The following is a 6,391-nucleotide window of genomic DNA, read 5'->3' on the forward strand; positions in this document are numbered from 1 at the left end:
CTTAGGCAAATTGGCCTTAATGGAGTAATTATTTTTTTTCAAAATGGTTATAGGAAAGCTTCAAATAAATGGATACAGATAATGTGGATAGGGATAATAGGAGTAAGCATCCATAAGACTTCATATATTCAAGACTTCATATATTCATTGCTGATGATACGAAGTTGGGAGGATTGGCTGACACGCCTGAAGGCTGTGCTGCCATTCAGCAAGACCTGGATAGGCTGGAGAACTGGGCAAAAAAAAACCGGATGAGGTTTAACAAAAGCAAGTGTAGAGTCTTGCATCTGGGGAGGAATAATTCCATGCACCAGTACAGGTTGGGGGATGACCTGCTGGAGGGGAGCTCTGCGGAAAGGGACCTGGGTGTCCTGGTGGACAACAGGTTGGCCATGAGCCAGCAGTGTGCCCTGTGGCCAAAAAGGCCAATGGCATCCTGGGGTGCATTAAAAAGAGCGTGGCCAGCAGGTCAAGGGAGGTGATCCTCCCCCTCTACTCTGCCCTGGTAAGGCCTCATCTGGAGTACTGTGTCCAGTTCTGGGCTCCCCAGTACAAAAAAGACAGGGATCTCTTGGAAAGAGTCCAGCAGAGGGCCACGAAGATGGTGAAGGGCCTGGAGCATCTCTCCTATGAAGAAAGGCTGAGTGAACTGGGCCTGTTCAGCCTTGAGAAAAGAAGACTGAGAGGGGACCTGATCCAGGTCTATAAATATCTAAGGTGTGGGGGGCTGAATGGCGAGGCCAGACTGTTTTCAGTGGTGAGTGGAGACAGGACAAGGGGAAACGGCTGGAAACTGCAGCATAGGAAGTTCCGCACAAATGTGCACAAGAACTTCTTTACAGTGAGGTGACGGAGCACTGGAACAGGCTGCCCAGGGAGGTGGTGGAGTCTCCTTCTCTGGAGATGTTCAAGACCTGCCTGGATGCCTACCTGTGCTACCTGCTGTAGGGAACCTGCTTTGGCAGGAGGGTTGGACACGATCTCTGGAGGCCCCTTCCAACCCCTACAATTCTGTGATTCTGTGATTCATATACGTGATAACATTTTATACATGACTGAATCAAGCTTTGGTACAAAACATTATGCATACACCTTCTCCCATTATACATCATGCTTGTAGTAAAGATGCTCATTTCTTTCCTTCACAGTAACTAGTCATGCTGCTCTGAAAAGTCAGCAATAATCTCAAAACCATGACTAGCTGTGTACCCTGACATTTAACAAACGGCTTTTTCAACACTCCAGCTGGCACCAAGCTCTGCTTGCTCCTCTACAAGCTCCAAAGACCTGTTGTTTCCTACTGGCAATGGACAGCAGGACCAGCAATGGTGGCACCCAGGGTCACAACCACAGCAAGTCCCACGTGTATAGCAGGCACTGAGCAGTCAAATCAATAGAAAACCCCAGGGTTTTCTACCGACAGGGCTATGCTTTCAATGTTCACATTTCGTCACAGCCTTGGCACACTGCGTTATGACAGCAATCACATTGCCAATCCTATAGTTCCACAAGGTTTTGCACTACTGTTAGAAGTTAGTTCACAGATTCTTTCAATGATTATCTTTAAATACTGAGAACATACCAGATGTAAACAGTGAGTTCACTTCCAGAGCACCTCATTGCAGGTTTGTGGTAGAATGATTACATCACTGGCAATGCTGCAGCTGTTAAAGAACCAGGAAAGTTCACATTTTGATTCTTTAAATTGACTGGCTTGATTTCTTATTCTATTAAAACTATTTTTTTTTCCTTTTTTTTTTTTTTTTCCTCCCCTCTTATGAAGATACAACATCCCAAGCACTTCATGTGAAGAGTGCTAACACTGAAACACACCAGATTTCCAACTGACTGTAAAGCCAGCTGAATTGACCAAAAAAAAAAAAAAGACTGTTGGGTCTTTGGTCAAGCATTAGAACAGGCTGCCCAGGGAGGCGGTGGAATCACCGTCCCTGGAACTGTTTCAGAACCATGGTAATGTGGCACTTGGGACATGGCAAGTGGGCACAGTGGGGGCAGGCTGGGCTCAGAGGACTCAGAGATCTTCTCAAACCTTAACAATTCCATGAGTAGACATGATGGGTTGACAGTTGGACTAGATAAACTGAGAGGTCTTTTCCAACCTTAGTGATTCTATGACTCTATGATTTCATAACATACTTTCAGAAGGCACTGTTCAGCTTTTTATCCAGGCTGGATTTTAGCCTGACTTGTGATTTCATTTAAGCTCCCCAAGAATGGGAACTGAAGGAGCATCTTAGCCCTCACAACTGAATAGAAAAGTGACAAAACCAAGACAGTGGCCACAGTAACATGTAATCCCAAAATATTAAATATATTTAAACCCTCCCATAGTAGCTACTCATCATTTCTCCATAGCTAGCAATGGCAAGATTGCTACACTTGATTCACAACGTACACAGCTAAGTCATTTTCAGGACAGAAGCTGTGGTCCCCAAAACTGGTCTGCTTAATGCTATTGCTCAAGAACACCCTTCTGAAGAGGGGAGGGAAAATTCAAGTCACATTCCTTGCTAGCTATGCATAAAGAATATTGATACTCTTCAAAAACACCCAAGAAAAGTTTTGTGCATCTTCAGACGAGCTTCTTTTTGCTTTCTGCTGGTTCTCCTCTAAAAGTAAGACTGCTAGCTGAAGTAAAGAGCACGTCAAAGTACCAGTTAAACTTGGAAACTCACTAAAAGAACTTCACTGAATGCATGGTGATCTTCCAAAGGTCCTGGAAAACCGACAAGCAGAGCCAGGGCTCTCAGAGCTGCCACGCAGCCAGCGAGGTGTGGCACAGAGCAAGTGGGCTGAGCTGTCCGGGAATGTTAAGGATACTGCACTGCGAGGCTAATTTGACATGCATTAAGTAAGGCTCGTTCCCTCCTGCTGTACTTAGTACTACTACCTGGCAAGGAAATCCAAGGTATGACATCATTTATGATATAAATACTCAGGATCCTCTGCAAGCGTCAATTTATTGTGTCATATATTTCTAAGACTAAAATTAGGAAGGGACAAGTGAATACACCACATCTTTTCCTTAATGAGCTATGTATAGCAGCAACCAGGATGAGAACTTCCCAGGAGATGGGGCAGGAAGAACACACACACCGCAGGCTGGGATTAAGCTGTATTAGCACAACTAAGTGGAAAGCTTTTGGGACTCCCATGTGTAATTCACCTTGCGCTAGGTGGTAAAAATTGCTTCAGTCACTACAACAGCCTTCAAAGAGGTACACCAGGAGACAAGTAACAGGTTTCGCTAGCAGCAAGACTGGATTTCTTCCTGCTTTTACTTATTACCATAGCAAGTTCTGAAATGCAGCTCAGAAAGCAAATGGTATCCTGGGCTCCAAGAGACGAGGGGTGGCCAGCAGGGACAAGGAGGTGATTGTCCCTCTCTACTCCGCTCTTGTGAGGCCCCATCTGGAGTTCTGTGTCCAGGTCTGGAGCCCCCAGTACAAGAAAGACAGGGAGCTGTTGGAGAGGGTCCAGAGGAGAACCACAGAGATGATCAAAGGGCTGGAGCACCTCCCCTACCAAGACAGGCTGAGGGAGCTGGGCTTGTTCAGCCTGGAAAAAAGAAGGCTGTGGGGTGCCCTCATTGCAGCCTTTCAATACCTAAAGAGAGACTGAAAACAGGAGGGGAATCAACTCTTTGAAAGGGTTGATAACAGCAGGACAAGGGGAAATGGTTTTAAGTTGAGGGAAGAGAGATTTAGATTGGATGTCAGGGGGAAGTTCTTTACAGAGAGAGTGGTGAGGTGCTGGAACAGGCTGCCCAAAGAAGTTGTGGAGGTGTTTAAGGCCAGACTGCATGGGGCCCTGGGCAGCCTGGTTTAGTATTAAATGGGGAGGTTGGCGGCCCTGCCTGCAGCAAGGATATTGGAGATTCATGATCCTTGAGGTCCCTTCCAATTCGGGCCATTCTTTGATTCTGTGATTCTGTGAAATAACCCTTACATGGAGGAACCAGGTTAGACAGAAAGGTGCTACTGAACTACTTTTCTTATGGTCCTTCTGCTCCCTTCCATATGTTACAGCTAAATGAAAGGCTCAAGTACACCTGGCTGTTTGCTACATAAGGAGAATTCATCACAGGAAAGCACAATCAAAGCTTCACTTCTAGTAAAGGCAGTGCTGCAACATCCTAAGAACAGATGGGAGTTCCAGCAGTTTCCACCAGCATCTTTCTGAGAACCACAGCGCTCCCACCACACACTCAGGAGAGGGCTGGCACTTTGAGACATGTTTGTGACTGCTTTCTATCAGGAGCTGGGGAGCTCTGTCAATTTTAATGAAGGTACAAATAAGCACTGAAAGCAATAGTATGTTAATCTGCTTTCTCTGCACCTGGTTCTGATTTTACATTGTGCTCTTACAAACCTACAGCGCTGCACCTGCCTAATATGAAAACTAAATTCCAAATTGGGTGTTACAGCACAGAAGACATTTTACTGTGCACACAAACGCCAGACCAGCCCAGAAGCAGTGCTCATGCAACACAGCCTCCTGTCTCTGATAAAGACTGCTGATAGATGCCTGAGGAAGAGAACAAGAACCGAGTAAACACAGAGCAATGTTTCCTCAATGTTCTCTGCCACCTGACAGCAATAAGCACCTCTGGGACTACCTCTGTCCCCATTTACGTGTACACATGTAAGCAGAGAGATGGTCAAATCCAAAACGACTCTAAGTCCAAGCCCATTTAGATCTACCTTTTGCCATTTAGGTTGCCGCTTTACTCTTTGTCATTCTGATGAATAAACATGCACAGCTGAAACTGCCGTGTCCCTTTCATTCATTCTCTGCTCTAAGAGATTAAATTCTAAAACCTAAATTAACCGTTGCTTTAAGACCGCTTTTAGAAACTGCATGTAATCACCCGTTCTGAATACAAAAAGACTTACTGAATCCAACAGTGACATTTACCAAAATCCTAACATTAATTCTAAGTGAGATCAGAGATTTAATCATCCACATCAGTGAAAGTATTGTTTATTCTAATTAAGTGAAAATCGAAGCTGTAAATTAAGCCAGATCTTTTGTAAATACGGCATAGACATAATCACCCCTGCATTAAAAGGTCGTGAAGGATGACACTAATACCTCATACCAAAACTCTAACGGCTACATTTTAAAACGGACATCTACAAAAAGCACTTTTAACAAGGAACAGTGGCTACAAGCAGCTCTCCTTGAAACCAGAATCTCAATCTAGGGGTGTCTGAAATAAGAACTCTGAACCTCACTGAAAAGTGTAGAAAGGAGATGCTGAAATTCAGTGCTGGAGATCTCCGTGAGGTTGAAGGACGCCCGCCCCAAAAGCCCCTGAAGTTATCGCACACCACGTTCTGCAGGAGGGAAAGGCAAAGATGAACAGGGCTGTTTAGGAAACCAAACCGGACAAAGCTCTGGAGGTGCGGGAAGGGGTTTGTCTGCTATGCCACGGGCTGAGCAGCAGCGCAGCCCGGACCATAGCGGGGAGCACAGCGCTCCGAGTGCCGCCGCATCCAGGCTCGTTCCTGCCGCTCACGTGCAACTCGTCCAATTCATAATGCTATTTACGGATGTTTTTAAGGCTCGCTCAACGCAGATTAAGCGTGAGCATTAACAAACCAACGAGCGGCCGGCTCCACGCCCGAGTTACGCTATTCTCAACCGATCTACGAGCACACCTCGCGTCACCGACAGCCGCGAATTAAAATTTACGGCTCTGCGAGCCCGGTTGCGCGCCCGCCGTCCCCTCACGTCCGCTCACATCCATTACTTCCCAGGACGAGCTCGCACCGCCCCGAAGGGCTCCGGGAGCCGGGCAGAGCGACTCAGCCCTCTCCGCGGCCCCGGCCCCGGGAGCGCCGCGGGGCTCCGCTCCCGGACGGGGGGCGGCGAGGCCGGCCGCCTCCCTAGGAGGGCGGGGGCCATCTTGGAACCCGCGGGGGGGCCGCGCCCCCGGCCCGCCTCACCCCGGCGCCTCCTCGGTCGCCCCCCGCCCCGCACCTGCCTCGGCGCACCCGGTGTCGCGTCCCGTTCGCCTCGCCCGGCGGAGGCGGCGGCTCCTACCTGCGGCTGGGTCTCCCGGGTGGCGGCGAACGCGCCCCAGCCTCCGTCTAGGAGAGGAGCCGCGCGCCCCAGCTCCGCATCGCCTCTGCCGCCGCGCTGGGCCGGGCCGGGCCACGCTGGGCCCCGCCTCGAGGGGTGGAGCTCCGCGGGAGCGCGCGGATACCAACGACCGCTTCGCCAGAACACGGCTCCGGCCCGCGCCCCGCGCCCCGCGCCCGGGCAGCCTCGCGTCCTATTGGCTGCAGGAGGGAGAACGGCGCGGGGCGGAGCGCTGATTGGTCGCCGGGCGGGGCTGCGACCCGCCCCTCGGGGGTCCCGTGAT

At 49.3% G+C, this 6,391-nt stretch overlaps 1 protein-coding gene across 5 annotated transcripts in view; it reads right to left on the bottom strand.

The window, feature by feature from the left end:
* MPP7 (membrane palmitoylated protein 7) overlaps nt 1–6,155 on the bottom strand; it is a 144,596-nt gene extending 138,441 nt beyond the window's left edge. For 2 of the 5 annotated variants that reach the window (XM_042888672.1, XM_042888670.1), the window contains exons 1-2: nt 6,070–6,149; nt 1,583–1,664 (exon numbers count right to left, since the gene is read on the bottom strand). The gene's annotated coding sequence lies outside the window, so the exon portion shown is untranslated. Of the gene's footprint in view, nt 1–1,582; nt 1,665–6,069 lie in introns of all 5 variants that reach the window. The other 3 variants (XM_042888671.1, XM_042888669.1, XM_042888673.1) reach the window with 3 other exon arrangements.
* Nucleotides 6,156–6,391: the final 236 nt, after the last annotated feature.

This window comes from Lagopus leucura, unplaced genomic scaffold (genome assembly GCF_019238085.1).
Source record: "Lagopus leucura isolate 7727_CA_CO unplaced genomic scaffold, USGS_WTPT01 Super-Scaffold_100157, whole genome shotgun sequence".
NCBI lineage: Eukaryota > Metazoa > Chordata > Aves > Galliformes > Phasianidae > Lagopus > Lagopus leucura.